Source organism: Schistocerca piceifrons, chromosome 2 (assembly GCF_021461385.2).
Source record: "Schistocerca piceifrons isolate TAMUIC-IGC-003096 chromosome 2, iqSchPice1.1, whole genome shotgun sequence".
NCBI lineage: Eukaryota > Metazoa > Arthropoda > Insecta > Orthoptera > Acrididae > Schistocerca > Schistocerca piceifrons.
The window spans coordinates 11638621-11660776 of NC_060139.1; the positions used below are offsets into that span (position 1 = coordinate 11638621).

Here is a 22156-nt window from a genome sequence, read left to right on the forward strand (position 1 = left end):
AACAAACATCATCTGGATCACAACTTTGTATTACAGACTACCGCTTTTATACCGGTGTTGACAGCTGCACTTGCGGCGTTACACCTGAAGAATACCTGCAGCACAGATTGAAACTGGTGGTCAGTAATAAAAATTGTGATCCAGCAGGTCGTTTTTATTTACTGCAAAGAGTGGAATCGTATTTCTCTGAAACAGAATCGCAAATCCCAGTGCCATATAAGTTCCATATTTATCGAGTAAACATCGTGTCAATTACGTGGTGTTAAATCTCTTGTTCATTATTGACTGTATACTAATTAAATAAACAAATGGCTTAAGAGCTTTCGGAATGCCTGGCACAAAGGATACATGGATCGAAAATAACAAATAGCTCTGTGGGACCTGCATTCTCCGATGAGGTAGTTCTGCATGACAGAACCTTTAATGCTATTTATAGATTGGTCTTTGCTAATAGTTGAGTTTTTTGCTATATTGTAGGTCATAGTATATGCAGTTTGCTACACAACTTCCGAGTGCTTATACGTACCTATTTAGCGATTACTCTTCTGTCCCTTACAAGGGGACCTCCGCGGGAAATAAACGAATGATCTAACGCATGACATCGCAGGGAACGTTCTAACCCTCCCCCTTTGTTTTTCCTAGTCATCAGTTTTCTGACTGGTTTGATGTGGCCCGCCACGAATAACTCTCCTGTGCCAACGTCTTCATCTCGAAGTAGCTCTTGCAACCTACGTCCTCAATTGTTTGCCGCATGTATTCCAATCTCAGATTTCCTCTGTAACTCCCTCTAGCACCATGGAAGTTATTCATTGACGTCTTAACACTTGACCTACCATCCTGTCACTTCTTCTTGCCAATTTTTACCATATAATCCTTTCCTCACCGATTCGCCGGAGAACCTTGTGATTCCTTACCTAATTTTCAACGTTGGTCTGTACCACCACACCTCAAATGCTTCGATTATCTTCTGTTCCGGTTTTCCCACAGTCCATTTTTCATTATTATACAATACTGTGTTCCAAACGTACACGCTCAGAAATTTCTTTGTCACTTTAAGGCTTATATTTAATAATAACAGTCTTGTCTTGGCCAGGAATGGCCTATTTCCAGCGCTAGTCTGCTTTTTATGTCCTCCTTGCTCCGTACGTCTTGGGTTATTTTGCCGCCTGGACAAAAAGTGGTTCAAATGGCTCTGTGCACTATGGGACTTAACATCTGAGGTCATCAGTGCCCTAGAACTTAAAACTACTTAAACCTAACTAACCTAAGGACATCACACACATCCATGACCGAGGCTGGATTAGAACCTGCGAGCGTAGCAGTCGCTCGGTCACAGCGGCCGGCCCTAGATAACAGAATTCTTTAACTTCATCTACTCCATGATCATCAATACTACTGTTCAGTTTTTCGCTGTTCTCATATCCGCTACTTGTCATGACTTACGTCCCTCTCCGATTTGCTCTCAGTCAATATTCTGTACTCATTAGGCTGTTCATTCGAATCAACAGAGCCAGTAATTCTTTACTTTCACTGAGGATAGCAATGTCATCAGCGAATCGTATCACTGATATCCTTCGACCTTGGGTTTCAATTCCAGTCTTGAATCTATCTTTTATTTCCGTCATTGCTTTTTCGATGTATGGCGAGCACTTCGCTCTTGTCCTTCCATTCTTATTTTTCTCTCTTGGCTCTTGTGCGTATTGTATACTACCCATCTTTCCCTACAGCTAAACCCTATTTTTAACGTAATTTCGAACATCTAACACCATTTGACATTGTGGAACATGTCTTGATTTTTCTTTAGCCTTGTTTCCATTAACAACAGCAACGTCAGAACTGACGCTCTGGTGCCTTTACCTTTCGATCCATGAACTATTTTGTATTTACGTGACAAACCCTAATTCTAGGGCTATCTTTCATTTTTGACAAATGGATCTATGCCGACAATTGTAAAAACGGCGATGGTACATTAGTCCTTACTAATGTAAAATTGTGAGTACCAGTCTTCGTTATCATATTTCTGTAATGCAAGAATTCTCTAATTGGTGTTAAAATGTATTCTTGGCTAAAGTTTCATACTTTTCGAATGTAAGCTATGATGTTCATTGTCCTTAGGCTACCTTCTGAAGAAGACAAATTTATATTTGTCGAAACCTAGGCAAAGAATTTCTTTATCCATTGCAACTGGTCGGCTACTTATAATTCTCTTATTATTGATTTCCTGTAGTTGAGACAACAACAGAATGACCAGTGCTATGTAACGAGCACAGTTACTTGAAGTCAGGTCAGGTGGCTTGCGGAGTATGGATGTAGATGAAAGACGTTGGTACTGGGCTGTACAACAGGGCGTACCTTGTCAGCAATGGTTCCTTAATTCTAGTGTCAAACGGAAGACAAGAAAAACGGATACCTGCAAGATGAAGGACTAGCTAAAGTGAATGCGTTCTCGATATTGTGATTACTGTGTAGCGAACGTCTTGCTATTTCAGTGCACAGTGAACGGTGCATTCTCAGAATTGTTGATTACTTGGGTAAAATCCAAGTTCTTTGATCAAACATCTTCTTTCAAAGTAATTTTAATGTTAATTTCTCAATTACCATCACCTTCGTTCCTTTATTTGCTTATTTACTTGTTAAGGTAAACTTTAAGTTACTCAAAGTTTAATATATTTTAATTCACGATACTCAGTACAGTTGCTAAATTTAAAGATTGTCACTGGGTTACACTATGTGATCAAAAGTATCCGGACACCTGGCTGAAAATGACTTACAAGTTCGTGGCGCCCTACATCGGTAATGCTGGAATTCAATATGGTGTTGGCCCACCCTTAGCCTTGATGACAGCTTCCACTCTCGCAGGCATACGTTCAATCAGGTGCTGGAAGATTTCTTGGGGAATGGCAGTCCATTCTTCATGGAGTGCTGCACTGAGGAGAGGTATCGATGTCAGTCGGTGAGACCTGGCACGAAGTCGCCGTTCCAAAACACCCCAAAGATGTTCTACAGAATTCAGGCCAGGACTCTATGCAGGCCAGTTCATTACAACGATGTTATTGTCGTGTAACCTTACCGCCACAGGCCGTGCATTATGAACAGGTGCTCGGTTGTGTTGAAAGTTGCAGTCGCCATCCCCGAATTGCTCTTCAACAGCGGGAAGGAAGAAGGTGCTTAAAACATCAATGGAGGTCTGTGCTGTAATAATGCCACGCAAAACAACAAGGGGTGCAACTCTCCTCCATGAAAACATGACCACACTGTAACACCACCGCCTCCGAATTTTACTGTTGGCACTACACACGCTGGCAGATGACGTTCACCGAGCTTTCGCCATACCCACACCCTGCTGTCGGATCGCCACATTGTGTACCGTGATTCGTCACTCCACACAACGTTTTACAACTGTTCAATCGTCCAACGTTTACGCTCCTTACACCAAGCGAGGTATCGTCTGGCATTTACCGGCGTGATGTGTGGCTTATGAGCAGCCGCTCGACCATAAAATCCACGTTTTCTCACTTCCCGCCTAAATGACACAGTACTTGCGGTGGATCCTGATGCAGTTTGAAATTCCTGTGTGATGGTCTAGATAAATGTCTGTCTATTACACATTACGACCCTCTTCAACTCAGTGCCGTCTCTGTCAGTCAACAGACACGGTCGGCCTGTACGCTTTTGTGCTGTACGTGTCCTTTCACGTTTCCACTTCACTATCACATCCGAAGCAGTGGACCTAGGGATGTTTAGAAGCGTGGAAATCTCGCCTACAGACGTATGACGCAAGTGATACACAATCACCTGATCACATTCGAAGTCCGTGAGTTTCGCGGAGCGCCCCATTCTGCTCTCTCACGATATCTAATGACTACTGAGGTCGCTGATATGGAGTACCTGGCAGTAGGTGGCAGCACAATGCACCTACTACGAAAAACGTATGTTTTTGGGGGCGTCCGGATACTATTGATCACATAGTGTATATGCCCTATTATGAAGGAGCTTCACTTTAATTTTCTCCAGTTTTCTTAATTTGGTGTTAGGTTCAGAGAACGAATAGGGAGCGAAATAACCCATGTTCTTACAAGAAAAGTATCAGTATATCAGTGAAGCAATTCAGGGAAACCACAAACTAGCAAAATCAACATAATAAGGCAGGGAGTGGATCGCTGCTCCTCTCAATGTGAATTCAGTGCTTTGACGCTTTGACCACAGAGACATATCACTCGACCGTCTGTGTTTGATCTATTCTTTAACATACAGTAAACGTGTAGGAGCTTCATCACGCTCGCCAGAAGGAAGAGGCCGAAGGAATTCAGAGCGTCCCAAGTGGTAGGAAGACGTCCGGGGATCTTAAATACACTTAGTCTGAAGACATAAAATTGATACAATTGCTCTCTGTGGAGGGTTAGATAATTATAGTATTAGAGATGGACTGTAATGCTGTTCAAAAATGTTCAAATGAGTGTGAATTCCTAAGCGGCCAAACTGCTAAGGTCATCAGTCCCTAAGCTTACACACTGCTTAACCTAAATTATCCAGACGACAAACACACACACCCATGCCCGAGGGAGGACTCGAACCTCCGCTAGGACCGGCCGCACGGTCCATGACTGCAGCGCCTAAGACGGACTGTAATGCAACAACTATAATCCCCTTAGCGTATCTTTCACTCGAAGACTGCATAGATAAGATACAATAATACTTCTTAAAGGAGTATGTCTTTCGCGGATAGAAAAAGTTGGTGACAATATTATTACCCAGTACAGTACATATCTGATTATAAAAAGACCCTGGATATAAAAAAAATGTTCCACTTCCTCTGCCGTTTTCCTCTATTCTCTATTCTATTGGGAATATTCTAATTTTGACAAGAACAGAGTAAAGAAAATTTCAAACTATCTTATAGTCATAATATTCAAGTGCACTAAAAATTTAACATGTCCCTTTTAAACTGAAGACGGTTTTCTGGATTAAGACAATAAAATACCAAATAAAATCAAGGAAAATAGTATTTCACATGAGTCTGCAGTCACAAGCTTTTACTTTTAATGCATATTCTAACAGACTCTCTTCATTCCCCTCATCAGCATCATCGTCACCAACAACAAGAGAACAAGTCTATCGCTGTTTCTTTCCTTCTTGCTACTACTACCAAAATATACATTCTTCCGACTATCCAAGAGGCTGAAGTGCAACATTTTTTGAATCCATTCGTTATAGATTTGCTTCAGAATCCACTTGAGGTAGTTATTTGCGATAACATAAACCCTATCCTCTTCACTGCCCCCAGGTGACTGTCCGTACTCGGTTTGAATTCTGCGCTACCTTCTCGGAAAATTCTTTTCTCCAGCGTCTTAGTTCTGCTACCTTATCGAGTAATGAAATGACTTAATTCTGTTTCTATCACTCATGATGCTGCTCCACTTCATGAAATCTTTCTCGTTTGAATCACCCCCAAAATTTACCTGAAGCACTGCCACTGTTCAATGTATTGTATCCTCTGATGGCACGTATCCTACCGTTAACTTAAGCTTAGCATAAATCAGTTGCGATCAGCGAACTCTTACATATACACACCCCTACGAGGTTGGTTCAAATGGCTCTGAGCACTATGCGACTTAACTTCTGAGGTCTTCAGTCGCCTAGAACTTAGAACTAATTAAACCTAACTAACCTAAGGACATCACACAAATCCATGCCCGAGGCAGGATTCAAACCTGCGATCGTAGCGGTCGCTCGGCTCCAGACTCTAGCGCCTAGAACCGCACGGCCACTCCGGCCGGCTCCCTACGAGGTAATTGATATGATTGGTATCCATTATTGACTCCTGCAGTTAAAAGTCGTTACATCTTAAGTATTTAAAGCTGAGGTTAGTTTTAAGAACGTTTTTGGTCAAAAAATTCAAATACCAAAGTACCAATAATAGAAAACACAGTCAAATATATATATATATATATATATAATCAGCCAATTCAATCATTAAATGATGTGTCCTTTCGAGTCGTGGATTCAGGTAGGCTTTCAGCAGTCTTCTCCAAGTGGGACGGTCTTGGGCAGTTCTCTGCCAGGTGTTACCAGCGATCATCTTGATGTCTTTGTCCCATCTGTCTGGTGGTCTTCCTCTAGGCCTCCGGTGCTCTCTCGGACTCCACTCCAGTACTAGCTTGGTCCATTTGTTGTCTTTTCTTCTTGCGACGTGGCCAGCCCACTGCCATTTCAAGGAACCTACTGTCTCTAAGATGTCCTTAACCTTCGTCACGGACCATGTGCACTTTTCCTGTCCTTTCTTGTATAGCCCAGCATTGATCTCTCCATGGCTCTCCGTGCTGTCCTTTTGTAAATGAGTTCAGTGTCCATGTCTCGCAGCCATACGTCATCACAGGAAGAATGGATTGATCAAATACTGCTTTCTTTATATTTACTGACATTTTTGATCTGAATACTGTTGAATTCTTCTCAAATGCTTGCCAGCCAAACTTGATGCGTCGATAGACTTCTAGCCTTATATTTTTAATCTGGCCAAGGTAGACATATTCACTGACCTCTTCTAATAGACTGTCCTTGGCTTTCACATCTCCAGCTGGGACCCATTTGTTGGACATTACTTTTGTTTTGGAAAGCTTCATGTTCAAGCCAATCAGCTGACATTCTCATGCAAGATCTGTAACTAAGTTTTGGAGCTGAGCGAAGTCTTTGGCCAGATATATATATATATATATATATATATATATATATATATATATATATATATATATATATATGCTGACCTTACGTTAGCCGTTGAATAGGCCCCATCAGACCATTAACTATATATATATATATATATATATACAATACTGGAAATTGAAATAAGAACACCGTGAATTCATTGTCCCAGGAAGGGGTCAGATACATCACATGATCACACTGACAGAACCACAGGCACATAGACACAGGCAACAGAGCATGCACAATGTCGGCACTAGTACAGTGTATATCCACCTTTCGCAGCAATGCCGGCTGCTATTCTCCCATGGAGACGATCGTAGAGATGCTGGATGTAGTCCTGTGGAACGGCTTGCCATGCCATTTCCACCTGGCGCCTCAGTTGGACCAGCGTTCGTGCTGGACGTGCAGACCGCGTGAGACGACGCTTCATCCAGTCCCAAACATGCTCAATGGGGGACAGATCCGGAGATCTTGCTGGCCAGGGTAGTTGACTTACACCTTCTAGAGCACGTTGGGTGGCACGGGATACATGCGGACGTGCATTGTCCTGTTGGAACAGCACGTTCCCTTGCCGGTCTAGGAATGGTAGAACGATGGGTTCGATGACGGTTTGGATGTACCGTGCACTATTCAGTGTCCCCTCGACGATCACCAGTGGTGTACGGCCAGTGTAGGAGATCGCTCCCCACACCATGATGCCGGGTGTTGGCCCTGTGTGCCTCGGTCGTATGCAGTCCTGATTGTGGCGCTCACCTGCACGGCGCCAAACACGCATACGACCATCATTGGCACCAAGGCAGAAGCGACTCTCATCGCTGAAGACGACACGTCTCCATTCGTCCCTCCATTCACGCCTGTCGCGACACCACTGGAGGCGGGCTGCACGATGTTGGGGCGTGAGCGGAAGACGGCCTAACGGTGTGCGGGACCGTAGCCCAGCTTCATGGAGACGGTTGCGAATGGTCCTCGCCGATACCCCAGGAGCAACAGTGTCCCTAATTTGCTGGGAAGTGGCGGTGCGGTCCCCTACGGCACTGCGTAGGATTCTACGGTCTTGGCGTGCATCCGTGCGTCGCTGCGGTCCGGTCCCAGGTCGACGGGCACGTGCACCTTCCGCCGACCACTGGCGACAACATCGATGTACTGTGGAGACCTCACGCCCCACGTGTTGAGCCATTCGGCGGTACGTCCACCCGGCCTGCCGCATGCCCACCATACGCCCTCGCTCAAAGTCCGTCAACTGCACATACGGTTCACGTTCACGCTGTCGCGGCATGCTACCAGTGTTAAAGACTGCGATGGAGCTCCGTATGCCACGGCAAACTGACTGACACTGACGGCGGCGGTGCACAAATGCCGCGCAGCTAGCGCCATTCGACGGCCAACACCGCGGTTCCTGGTGTGTCCGCTGTGCCGTGCGTGTGATCATTGCTTGTACAGCCCTCTCGCAGTGCCCGGAGCAAGTATGGTGGGTCTGACACACCGGTGTCAATGTGTTCTTTTTTCCATTTCCAGGAGTGTATATATATCAGACGATACAACTAACTGAACAGTGTCAGTAAAGTAAGTAAATTTTGGAGGTGATTCAAACGGGAATGATTTCATGAAATGGAGCAGCAGTATGAAAACATGACCACACATACACAAGTCTTTGTATGATTGTCCTGTGTGAAAGATTACTTGAACGTGAAATTTATAAATTCGGCTTTCGTTTTGCTATCTTCAGCTGGTGTAGACTGGTCAACAAGTGACTAAATGCATGCCTTAGACACACTTAGAGATTTTACATAGGTCCAGAATTTTCTCGGTTTCTCTGTCAGATCTTTTTCTAAGGTGGCAGTTGTATACTTCGCGCATAGATCTTTTCACAGACGCACGAATCTCTACTAACCTTTGCTTGGCGTCATTTGTGCGTTCTCTTTCGAACCGAGAGTGCAACAGCCTCTGCTTCTTCAGCATTTTTCGAATCTCGTTATTAAACCATGGTAGGTCTTTTCTGTCCTTTGAGAGGGGTGGTTGTGGGGATGTAAACGAAGCGTAGCCCGCAACCGTTGAATTTCCAGATTTAATTCACCAAGTATTTGAGAATACTTGGCCACTATCAACCAACTTTGCATATAATTTCAGCCCTATAAACCCATATAAAAAGATGAAAGGAAAAAAGTTTATCGCTTACTATCATCCCACTGTTCATACAGCAAAAATACCGAATGGGACGTGACGTAATTTATTACTTCTTCACTACTGTCTGTATTTGCGACATATTTTGCAGACAGTATGCACATATAGCGCTGAATGTAACTGTAAAATTACATCACTGTAGGCATTTAGTTAGGAGATATGACGTCATAAACAGTGACACGCGTGAGAAACTGCCGCGTCTTGCAAGATGTTTAAATTCATTACTCCGTTGCTACTAACTCTATTCTCCACACATTTTGCAGACGGTTTCCACATATGCCGCTGAATGCACTTACAAAATTATATGATTGTACGACACACAGTTCAAAAGATATGACGTCATAAATATTAAGCTCAAGTCTAGACTCTGGGTGGAACGTGCGTCGGCGAACAGCTATAAATATTTTCCGAATGAGTAATCTCGGGGAAAAAAATCTTGTTTTATAGTCGGCTAGACGTGACTCGCCCCGTCTGAAACTGTCCAGAGCACTGCGGTGGATTTCAGCGTATATACAGGTTGATGCACGAAGATATTCAAAGATTTTAATATGTTATTCTACAAGTAAAACTAAAGAAAAAAGTTCAAATAAACATAGGTCCGCAAATGCTTAGTTACGGTGTTACAGCTAATAAAAGATTTTGCCTGAAATTTAGCAACTTCGCTAATATGAAGCCATCGCAAAACTGTACCAGGTTAAAGTAAAGCACGATTTCCATTTATTTTGTTGTTATTGATATGGTGAATCTAATGAAACATGTCCCAGACGTGTATCTGCAGTAGTTTTCCAGAATATCCAGAGAAGCATTAACTACTTGGCCCAGTTTGTTTTTTAAATTCCAGACAATTGCACAAATTTTTCAACAGAAGTTGTAGAGCATTTAATTTCGGAAAAACATGTCACTAACGGTTGCCAACAATAACAGGAGCGTTTCTACATTCTTAATGGAAAGTAAACAGATTTACTTTTATAATACTCTTCGCTTCTCTATATGTTCTGGAAAACTACTGTAGATACACCACTGGGACATGTTTTATTAGATTCACCAGACCAATAACTACGAAATAAATGGAAACTGTGCTTTACTTTAATCTCGTACAGGTTGGCGATGGCTTCATATTAGCGAAGTTGCTAAATGTCAGACAAAATCTTTTACTAGCCGTAGCTCCATAACTAAACATTTGCGAACGTATGTTTATATGAACTTTTTCCTTTAGTTTTACTTGTAGAGCAACGTATTAAAATATATGCACATGGTAAACTCCAACTTAACTGAAAGAATGTCGGAGGCTGTTCAGTTGCTCGTCAGAGATGGTAATTTAATTTCGTTTGATTTCCTACCCGCCTTTTACCTTTGTATCTTCATTACTCTGAAAATAACTGCACAACGATGCAAGTTTCTGTGGTAGGCGCTGTGTTTCTCGGTTTGAAACAAACTTGTTTCATTCATTCACGGTGCTTGCTGTTGACAATACTAACGCCCACTTCACTCTCCGTCCATAAGCTTGTATTCAGTGCTTCTCGATTCAGTTCCGAATTTGTTTTTCCGGCAGTATTAGTCGTACGTCAACAGTGATAAGCAGCATAATGGATAGGTTTACTGAGGAGTTGCTTGACACACACCTCGTGTGTGATTTCATTGAATGAAATGGTAGAGAGACGCAGTGACGCTATGTCTGCGTGTTCCGGCAGCGATGGCAATTTACACGTTTTGAAAATTGCATATCACAGAGTCTTCAGCTGTTTTGTGGGTTACAGTCACAGAAAAAAATTAACTGAGGTAATAAACCGAATAAATCATAGCTGCATTATTACTTCATAATGATCAGCTGGGGAGACCTGGATCTCTCATACCAAAACCAGAATAAAAGATTCTCCTACAACAGCGCGAAGAAGGTAAATATGTCACGGGCAGAGTTAGGAATGTAAAAGAAGGGAACTAGCTTTTCGACTTATCTGGCAACATCAAAGACATTGAAGTCAAAATATTTTGACATATCCGCGCTTTTTCACTTGCTAGTGTTAGTTCGAATGTCATGCAATATAAAGCGTTGTGTAAAGTGACATGATACTGTATGTCATCCCACCCAGGTAGAAATCCACCTCCAGAAATTTAATCCTCCTAGAAAAACTTTTTTAGCCATTACATGGATACTCTTCAATTATATGATATACATTATTTGCTATGACTGGTGAATCTTCTGGGTTTTTGGCACTGGATGTTGAACTGTAGCCTACAAATTGAGAGATTGAGATGTTGCAATATCTTGCAGTTAAGAGAGCTCACTGCGCTTGAGAAGTAAAGTTAACTAGCAAAAAAACCGCGATATTTTGGTTTAAAATTCGTTGAAGTTGCCAGGTAAGTTCAAAATTTTGTTCCCTTCTTTTACATCCCTACCTCTGCCAAGATATATTCGCCTTTTTAGTTCTACGATAGAGTCAATTTTTCATTCTACTTCCCAACTTCTTCTCTGCCATAATTTAGACATTAAACCGCCGTAGCTTGGCAACTGATGGAGAATTTTGTAGACTCGGCCGACGACTGATCCGGTAACGGTATTTTTATTGTCTTTCAAACCATAATGTTTGTATCGTGGCAATGGCTAAAGCTTTCACAAAACTACGGAACAACCATTAATAATATGTATTCTTCTTACAAAATTTTAACCGGTTCGTACAAGTCTGAAGTATAGAAATGACACGCGTAAAAGACTAACAAAAAAGTTTTTTTTGCACTTAAAATCCAAATGAAGCTAGATTTTTGAAAACATATTTTCATTTTTATACTAAGAATTATTTTTTTATTTCTCTGAATCACTTTAAACGGTTTCCACGCATTCATTTCACGTAAGAATGATGCATTTACCTCGACTTCGAACCATAATGCCTCGACAACTGATAAAGATTATTACATAACAAAAGTATAGAAGTTCAAAAACCTACCAAGAAAACGTGTTTCTTGCACATAATTTGCACGTAAAATCCAAACGGTGCAGATGCAAATGGTGCCTTTAGCTGAGTGTTAACTTCAGGCCAAATAATATCTTTTGAGAAACGAATTAACCGATTCGCACAATTTGCCTGGTCGCCAGCTCCGGTTCGTCGTTCAGACCAGTCGTGCTGCCATTCATGAACAACATTCCAGCGGGTGTTTTCCAACAGGATAACGCTCGACCACAAAACGCTGTTGTAATCCAGAGTGTTCTACAGAGAGCCAACATGTTTGCCTTGGCCTGCTCGATTACCAGATATGTCTCCGATCGAGCACATACGGGGACATCATCGGACATCTCCAGCGCCATTCATAACCAGCATAACCGCTAACTGTTCCAATGATGACCGCCAAATTTCGACAGGGGTGGAACTCTACCTACCAAACTGACATCCGGCACCTGGAGAACACAATCCATGCACGTTTGCACGCTTGGATTCAACAGTCTGGCGGTTACACCGGTTGTTAATGTTCAAGAATTTCTCATTTGCAGTGGCTTATCTCGCTCTTACATTAACATGTGATCTTGCAGAGTTAATCACCTAAACATGTAACCTAGACAAACGTATTCACAAAATTTCATTACTCTACATTCATTATTTTTTGATATTGTGGTTTTTTTCCCGGCAGTGTATCTGTTATAGCGTTTCCGTGCTGTAACGGTACTCACAAAATATCGCATAAAAACCCTCAAAATTTTGTCGACGGAGTGCGGGTTCACCCTGTACATTATTTATCGCACATAGACTCCGTAAACGGTTCCAGCGTTAACAGATAATAACAGAAATAGCTCTATCAGCTTTGGAAGCCACCAGAGTGATAAATTTAGAGAACGAGCAAACTGGATGTGTTTTAAGAAATGCCACAGGTGCATGTAGAACTGTATATCTACATCAGTACACCGCAAGCCAGGCGGTGTGTGGCGGAGGATACTTTTGACAGCATAAACTGGACCCCACATCCCCGTTCCATTCGCGAATGGCGCGTGGGGGAAATGACTGTCGGCAAGCCTCTGCATTGGCTCTGGTTTCTCGTATTTTAGCATTGTGGTCACTTGGCGAGACGTGTGTGGGAGCAGGTAATATGTTGCTCGCGTGTTCCCGGAAAGGACGCTATCGAAATTTCAATAGTAAACCTCCCCGTGATGGTTAAGGCGCAGATCATTTCGAAAGGAGTGACAACACTATGAGCACTGGCAAGACATAGACGCACTACACGGAAGAATTGAGGTAAAATAGAAGCGTATTCATAGAAAATGAAACAGCTACACTATCACAGTCGTTTTAAACGTACTCACTGCCCCGCTGACAAACATAAATTATGCGAAATGAAAGCAGCTGCCAGAAGGACAATGAGAGGTTCTTTTAACGAATTTGAAAGCAATATATTGTCTATAGATTCTAAAAATAGCCCCAAAAAATTTTGGTCGTACGTAAAATCTATGAACGCTACAAATAATTCAATTGCTCCTCTTGCTGACAGTACGGGTAAAGCACCTGATGATGATAAACAGAAGGTCGAAATTCTAAACCTAGCCTTCAAAAACTCGTTTACGATAGAGGACTGCAACACCATTCCCCCTTTCAGTTATCGAAGAAACGAAAGCATGACTGACATAGTATTTAGTGTATCTGGGATTGTAAAACAGTTAAGATCCTTAGACACCAGGAAGGCCCAGACGGTATCCCCGTAAGATTTTATATTGACTATACTACAAATATAGCACGATTCTTATCCACCATCTATCAGAGACCATTGGAACGGCGCAAAGTTCCACGGAACTGGAAGAAGGCCCAGGTCATAGCAATCTACAAAAAGGGTAGAAAATCGTATGCACATAATTACCGGCCTATTTCACTGACATCGATTTGTTGTAGAATCTGCAACATATTTTGTGTTCAGACACAATGACCTTTCTAGTCTCTGAGAAGTTCGTCTGGAGAAACCAGCACGGTTTTAGGAAACAGCGGTCATGCGAGACACAGCTGGCCCTCTTTGTGCATGATATGCAACAGGCTCTAGATACCGGCTCCCAGGTTGATGCCATATTTCTCGACTTTCGAAAGGCATTCGACTCAGTTCCGCACTGTCGCTTGCTCCAAAAAGTGCGCGCTTACGGTCTATCCGATGACATATGCGGTTGGATAGTAAGTTTTCTAACAGACAGGAAGCGGTATGTCGTCCTGAACGGGGCGACATCAACAGAAACAAGAGTAACTTTAGGTGTGCCCCAGGGCTGCGTAATAGGTCCTCTGCTTTTTACGATTTACATAATCGATCTGGTTGATGGTATTGACAGCGGCCTTAGACTGTTTGCCGATGTTGCTGTAGTCTACAGGAAAGTAGTATCACACGAAAGTTGTGAACAAATCAATGAGGATTTGCAGAAAATAAATGCGTGGTGTAATGACCGGCAGTTATCTCTCAATATTAGTAAGTGTAACCTACTGTGTATAACAAGGCGAAAATACCCATTAATGTACGAGTAAAAAATAAATGCCCAGTTTTTGGAAGCGGTAACGTCCGTCAAGTATCTGGGTGTGACTATTCTAAATGGTTCAAATGGCTCTGAGCACTATGGGACTCAACTGCTGAGGTCATTAGTCCCCTAGAACTTAGAACTAGTTAAACCTAACTAACCTAAGGACATCACAAACATCCATGCCCGAGGCAGGATTCGAACCTGCGACCGTAGCGGTCTTGCGGTTCCAGACTGCAGCGCCTTTAACCGCACGGCCACTTCGGCCGGCTGACTATTCTAAATGATCTCAAATGGAATGATCAGATTACACAAGTAACGGGTAAGGAGAACTCTAGATTGCGGTTTATTGGTAGAATCCTGAATAGGTGCAGTCCTTCAACAAAGGAAATAGCTTACAATACGTTAGTTCGTTCAGTCTTGGAGTATTGTTCGTGTGTATGGGCCCTTACCAGTTGGGTCTGATTCAAGAGATCGAGAAAGTCCAAAGAAGAGCGGCAAGATTCGTGACTGCTAAATTTAGCCATCGCGCGAGCGTTACAAATCTCATAGAAAGTTTGAAGTGGGACACACTTGCAGATAGACGACGCGCTAAACAGAAGGGGCTGCTCAATAAATTCCGAAATGCGATGTTCACCGAGGATGTAGAGTATTTATTATTACCACCAACTTTCAAATCGCGCAGTGATCACCATTCAAAGATAAGGGAAATAAGAGCTCGTACTGAGGCGTTCAGACAGTCGTTTTTCCCTCGCGCGATCCGCGAGTGGAACAGAGGGGGGGAAATATGGCGCGAATTGTGCCCTCCGCCACACACTGCTTGGTGGCTAGCGGAGTATATATGTAGATGTAGATGTAGATCAATGGAAATTTAAAAGAGGAGATTGGTTACCTGGTTCCAGATGGTAGCGTACTCCATTGCTAAGCACCCGGTGAGGCAGTAGACGTCGAAGCCGTCGTCCATCATGTGCTGGAGATTGCGGCTGATACCGATGTTGACGCCGACTTTGTAAACTGCGAGCCCAACGTGGTAGGCGCTCCGTAGGAGCAGCCTCAGTGAGACCGTACCCGTGATGATGCACATCCTCAACTGTCCACTGTCCACTGTTGCTGACTTCGATCTCGGACGAAGAGACTTGGTGGCGGGGGGCTCGCGTTGTTCCGTTGCTGGAACCTCTCCCTCATTGGAAGATTCTTACGCAGTTCAAACACACGCCTGAGCTCACAATGAGTCATGTTTACTGTCCTTCGTCAACTACTGCTTGTTGTAGATAACCGCCCTTTAGAGGGAGTTGGACTGGTGTGGTACTTGTCAGGTTCGTGTTTACCGAAAGCACACAACAGCCGGGAGGTATAAAGGTCAGAGATCAACATCCCGTCGGTATCGAGGTCATTAGAATTGGTTAATATGGACTACCAGGACCAATAACTGAGATAACTGAGATCCTGAAGAACTTTTGGGCGGCGCGCGACTTGGGGCTAGCTGGCAGGAGTCCTGCTGGAGGAAAAATTTGTATTCGCAAGTGTTTGGTCAGGAGGCGAGGAGAGGTCGCAGAATAGGGTTTCTGATCTCCAACCTTTGTGTCAGTGTTATGGGCCAAATTTCAAGGCTCTCCGCAGTGTCTTATGGAGTGAAACACGTGACTAGTTCGACAGTTGGGCGGGTAGTTGAAAACTTGTCGACCCTCTTGTTATATATCAGCACCGATTCCATTACCCCTCCTCCCTCACTCATCATCTTCAGCAACACACGTGACACACACTCGGCACTATCAACTTCATTAGGCGGATATGCTTAAGTCATAAAACGTACACTTTGCGAAGGAAGGCATCCTCAATCAGGCTTAATAATCCTTTAGTTGACTCCCAGTCAACAATACCATATGATTTTATGGAGTAAACAGGGGTCGACCTCTGCCACAATATCTTTTATTAATAATGCTACCACTTTCGGAGGACTACTTCGTCATTATTGAGAGAGGTTCAGTCCTCAGAAATTGACAGTATTATTGATATAGGACATTTTCGCAGGGATATAACTTTATTTACTGCATTTAATAATTACCATGGTCACGTCACAGAATGGGTAAACTCTTTTTATGGATCGGAATTAGGGAGGCTATTTGCAATAGCTTGTCGGAGAAAATAATCCAGGATTTATCTAAATTTAAGTAAACCAAATTGACCTAAGGGAGATCTGAACATCGTCCATTCCGAATACTAGTCCAACGTCTTGAACAAGTCGCTCGGTTTACCTACTGGAGAGAAATCGTAGGCTATATTCATAGGAAATGAAGGAGAAATTTGGAGAGGGAGTTTAACTTAGAGGAGAGGAAATAAAAATTTTATGGTTTGTCCAGTGACATTGCAGTTCTGTCAGAGCCTGCAAGGAACCTGGAAGAAACTCTGAACGGAATGAATAGCGTCTTGAAAAGAAGTTACATGAAGAATATTAACAAAAGTAAAACAAAGGGTAATGGAATGAAGTCGTAAATCAAAACGACGCTGAGGGAACTACATAAAGAAACGGGGCACCAAAAGTTGTAAATGGTTCAAATGGCTCTCAGCACTATGGGACTTAACATCTGAGGTCATCAGTGCCCTAGAACTTAGAAGTACTTAAACCTAACAAACCTAAGGACATCACACACATCCATGCCCGAGGCAGGATTCGAACCTGCGACCGTAGCGGTCACGCGGTTCCAGACTGAAGCGCCTAGAACCGCACGGCCACACCGGCCGGTCACCAAATGTTGTAGATGAGTTTTGTTATTTGGGCAGCAAAAAATTGATGATGACTGAAGTAGAGAGGATATAGACTGCAGACTGGCAGTAGCAAGAGAAGTGATTTTGAGAAAGATGTTTCTGTTAATATCGAATGTAAATTTAAGTGTTTAGGAAGTCTTTTCTGAACACTTAAATTTACATTCGATATTAAGATATTTGTGTGGATTGTATCCTTGATCGAGAGTGAAACGTGGGCGGTAAACAGCACCAACAGGAAGAGAATAGGAGCTACAGACGAATACAGGTGATTAGATCGGTAGATAGAATAAATACTGAGAAGTACTGTTGGAAGAATTGGGGAAGAAAACAAGTTTGTGGTATATCGTGACTGCAAGAAAGGATCGCCTGATAGGGCACATCCTAAGACACCAAGGGATCGACATTTTGGTAATGGAGAGAAGTGTGGTGTTAAAGATTGTAGAAGCAGATCAAGGGATGAAAGCGATAAGCAGGTTCAAATGGGTATAGATTGAAGAAGTTATTTGGAGATGGTTTCTAATAGCGTGGGGAGGTGAATCAAACCAGTCGCCAGACTGAAAACCAGCACCACAATAACAATACAATAATAACTTCAGAAATGTTATCATCAGTATATCGTTAAGCCTATGTAGCGTATGCCAAACAACTAATCATTTAAGTTTAAGGTTAGTAAAACGATGTTACACTCTAAGCACATGTTAGGCTGCAAAATGAACATATATACGTCGCGTCATCAAATAGAATCGTTTGGTATGCTAAGAAGCTGCCTGCCATTGCGTTTGCGTCTGTATCTACCTGTATATGGGCGTATAATTCGGTTACTGAATAATGTTACTCTTAAATGTATGGTCACCGACACCTGAGACAACATGTTGCGTAAAATGCCAATTCCCTCTCGGACTCCAATATCCCAGCTACGTCGCCGACTTATATGTGTGTATAGAGAACAGACCATTCAATAATCTCATACATAATCAGGCAGTCAAAATCAATGAACTATGCAATATGATGGAGGAAGCGTGGAACGCATTAGTTGAAAATCAAACATGAACATCTGTTCCATTATATATTTTCTTTGGCATCGAGAGAGAAGCTCCAATCCATCATGTGTCAATATTAGTTGCAATCTAAGGTGTGGATTACAACCCGTGTGGCCTAGCGGTTCTAGGCACTTCAGTCCGGAACCGCGCGACTGCTACAGTCGCAGGTTCGAATCCTGTCTCGGGCATGAAGGTGTGTGATGTCCTTAGGTTAGTTAGGTTTAGTAGTTCTAAGTTCTAGGGGACTGATGACCTCAGATGTTAAGTCCCATAGTGCTCGGAGCTATTTGATTTTCTTGTTTCTGTGGAATGATGAAGATTTAACTCACAGCGGTAAGTATTGTGTTCAGATCTACGACTGGTTTTCCAGATTACAGTTTTCCCTCGTTTCCCTGAATCATTTTATGCGAATGCCTGGACGTATCTTGAGAACAATTCCTTCGTGAAGAGTAATAAGGGAGAGGTCTAGCAGCCGAAATAATTTCCTTCCCCTGAATTTCACGCTTCAATTTACGGACCGCTACGGCACCTACAGAAGTAAATACATGTGAGACGAACGTAGATATAGCTGCTAAAAATTTCTGGTCTGGGAATAACCTTCAGTTCTCATTTACGTTTTTATTAATGCCTGCTTTGAAGTACTGCATGTCGCAAACGATTTCTTCCTACTTTATAGTTTTCATGTTTGTTCTAAATATTAATTTAAATGTGAAACGGTTCTGAAATAAAAGATAATTAATGCAACAGTATCTCAGAGACTGCTCGTCATTCACATACGTTTCAGGTTAATACGTGAATCTAAAACCCACTATCACTATAAGCCCACATATTTGCATCATACTAATTCACAAAAATTTTGCAATTATTTGTATAAAAGTTTGGCTTCGTTGCATTAAGGAATATCGCTCGGCAAAACAATAGACAACTGAGACGGATACCCAGGTATCAAAGGACCGTTAGTGCTCAGTTTCTACTAGAATGAGCGATGCTAGAGTTGGAGGCATGGTAGCATTTCAAATGGCTCTAAGCGCTGTGGGACTTAACTTCTGAGGTCATCAGTCCCCTAGAACTTAGAACTACTTAAACCTAACTAACCTAAGGACATCACACACATCCATGCCCGAGGCAGGAATCGAAACTGCGACCGCAGCAGCAGCGCGGTTCCAGACCAAAGCGCCTAGAACCGCTCGGCCACAGCGGCCGGTTGGTAGCATTTGTTCGGGATGGAAAGACGAAGAGCGTGAGGGGGCGTCTGCTGGACCCTTTTGCTACTCGGAAGAGCTGTCCCCGGTTCCGCAAACACGTGATTCAGCTCGCAGTGAGTAATGTTTACCTCCGATTTCTCATTTATGCCTGCTGTAGATAAAGCCTCTGAAGTCCGCACGTGTCTTCCTGCATCCGCGAGAACGCTGAGAGGAACCAACTGATAGCTTACGTGCACAATTCACAGTAGTCGATTAACGAAACTGACATATTAGTATTAAACTCTTAAAGGAAATGCTTGAGCTTTATCTCTGCACCGTTGCGGAATATGATGAATGTTTCGATTTCACCACCGGATTTCATATTTCAATGGACCCTCTTCTACTCCGCTGTTCTAAGATGGTCACAAATCAACATCTGACCCCCTTCCAGCCACAGCTATGTCGTTGACTATTTGACGCGTAACGCACGAGGTGGCTTTTCGGTAAAATGTACTAGGAGGTGCGGTGTCGGGGACCTCTGCGTTTACACTGAGATTTAGGTCATAAATAATTTTAAAATTTCATTTAGGTTGTGTAACATTTACTTCCACATAAATTAGTTACAGGACGTATATATAGCCACGTCGGTTGCACTCAATTTTTGTCAAATTGACCATGGTTTCGATTGCACTAGAGCAATCTTCATCAGAATAAAAACTTCATGGGTTACAAGTTGTCACACCATTGGTAAAAAACGTCTGAGCAAAAGTACTCTCGTCAAATAGAGAACGTCACAAGAATAAAAACTAAAATGAAAAATTATAACATGTTTGTCAAGTGGATAAAATGTCCGTCCCCGGTAGCTGAGTGGTACAGAGGGTAATGTGCCCCCTGTAATAAAAAAAACTGAGTTAACAGATCAACAACGAACTTAAATGGATGTCTTACGACGTCCACCCCGAGCAGATTAAACGAACGAAAGCGAACAAAAAATGAAAATAAAAAAAAAGTGGTCAGCGCGACAGAATGTCAATCCTAAGGGCCCGGGTTCGATTCTCTGGGTCGGAGATTTTCTCCGCTCAGGGACTGGATGTTGTGTGTTCTAATCATCATCATTTCATCCCCATCGACGCGCAAATCGCCGAAGTGGCGTCAAATCGAAAGACTTGCACCCGGCGGTAGGCCCTAGTCACACGACACTTACAACTGGATAAAATATTCCACGGAAATAAAATGGCAGCCGAACGGCCGCTTAGGGCCAAGAGCTGCATCAACACAGCCGCTACCGTCAGACTGCTGATGTTTCTTCGATGTGTAAACGGAACAGTAGTGACAAAAAACTGCTTCCCTGTCTTAACACACTCTTTAATCCGAAAACTTCGTTCTTTGTCTCCCATTCTTATCTTCCTGCATATTGCACATTATCCTTATTTTACTGTAACATTCTCCTATTCTTCTCGGAATTTCTACATTTTATAGCATTTTACACTGTCACACTTTTTTTCTACGTCGACAAATCCTAAGACTGTGCCTTGATTTTTCGTAAGTCATGAATCCATTATCGACTGCTACATCAGAACTGCTTCTCTGGTCCCTTTACCACTCCTAAAGCCAAACTGCTCATCATCTAACAGTCCGTCAGTTTTATTTTTCATTCTTCTTTATTTTATTCTTGTCAGCAAATCGGACACACGAATCGTTAAGCCGAATGTGCGAAGTCGTTATCTTGAGAGCGTATATTTTTCCGATAGCCTGACGATGTATCTCCAGTCTCATAGATTCTGCACACAAACTTTAATAGACATTTGTTTTCCGCTTTCTTAAAGTATTTCAGAAATTCCGAAGAAATGTCATCCATGCCTTCCACCTTCTTTGAAGAGAAGTCTTCCAAACCTCTATTAAAACCTGACGCTTTAAGTAGTTCTAAGTTCTAGGGGACTGATGACCTCAGATGTTAAGTCCCATAGTGCTCAGAGCCATTTGAACCATTTGATAGCATCAGCAGAACATTACGCCATAAAAGTACAACAAGAGACCGTCGTAGAATTCTATAAAGTAATGGCTGTTCCTGTGTTGTCGTACGGAAGGGAAAGTTGGGTTAACACAGAAAAAAAAAATGGTTCCTAAAGGGGACGAACGGCTGCACAAGAAGTCGCACATCTCAGAAGAGAAAATTTGCTATGTGAATGAAAATAAGCCAAAAATATCGTGAAAATTGGCGACACCAACTCATGAGAATGCCGAGCACAGAATTCTGCAGAAGCCGAATGAGGAAAGAGATATTGGGAGACCTCGGAAAGGATGGATATGGTTTGTTTATGAGTTCGGAACAGGCTATAGTGTTATCAGATGGCTGAAATGGCTCTAAGCACTATGGGACTTAACATCTGAGGTCATTAGCCCCGTAGACTTAGAACTACTTAAACCGAACTAACCTAAGGACATCACACACATCTATGGCCGAGGCAGAATTCGAACCTGCGACCGTAGCAGCAGCGCGATTTCCGACTGAAGCTCCTAGAACCGCTCGGCCACAGCGGCCGGCGCAATAGTGTTATCCTTGAAAGAAAGAAGACTATTATTATTATTACCAGTGACCTAAATGTCTACAGCTGACAGCGCAAAGAGCTCCTGCTCCTGATAGCCTGCCGGGTCACAAAACGCCCAACCCCATCCTGAGAGTTAAACAGACTTCAACTTCGCACATCCTAATCTCCCTGGACGCATCACTGTAAAAGTCTTCAACCGAGCTGGAAGTGACGACCTACATGCTACAAAAGTCATCAAGATTAATTTCACACTATCTGGTATAC

General features: G+C 42.8%; 1 protein-coding gene across 2 annotated transcripts in view; it reads right to left on the reverse strand.

Annotated features, from left to right (window-relative positions):
• Positions 1-22156, reverse strand: part of LOC124777476 (androgen-dependent TFPI-regulating protein-like) — a 218185-nt gene that overhangs the window by 123984 nt on the left and 72045 nt on the right. The window lies entirely within an intron of this gene.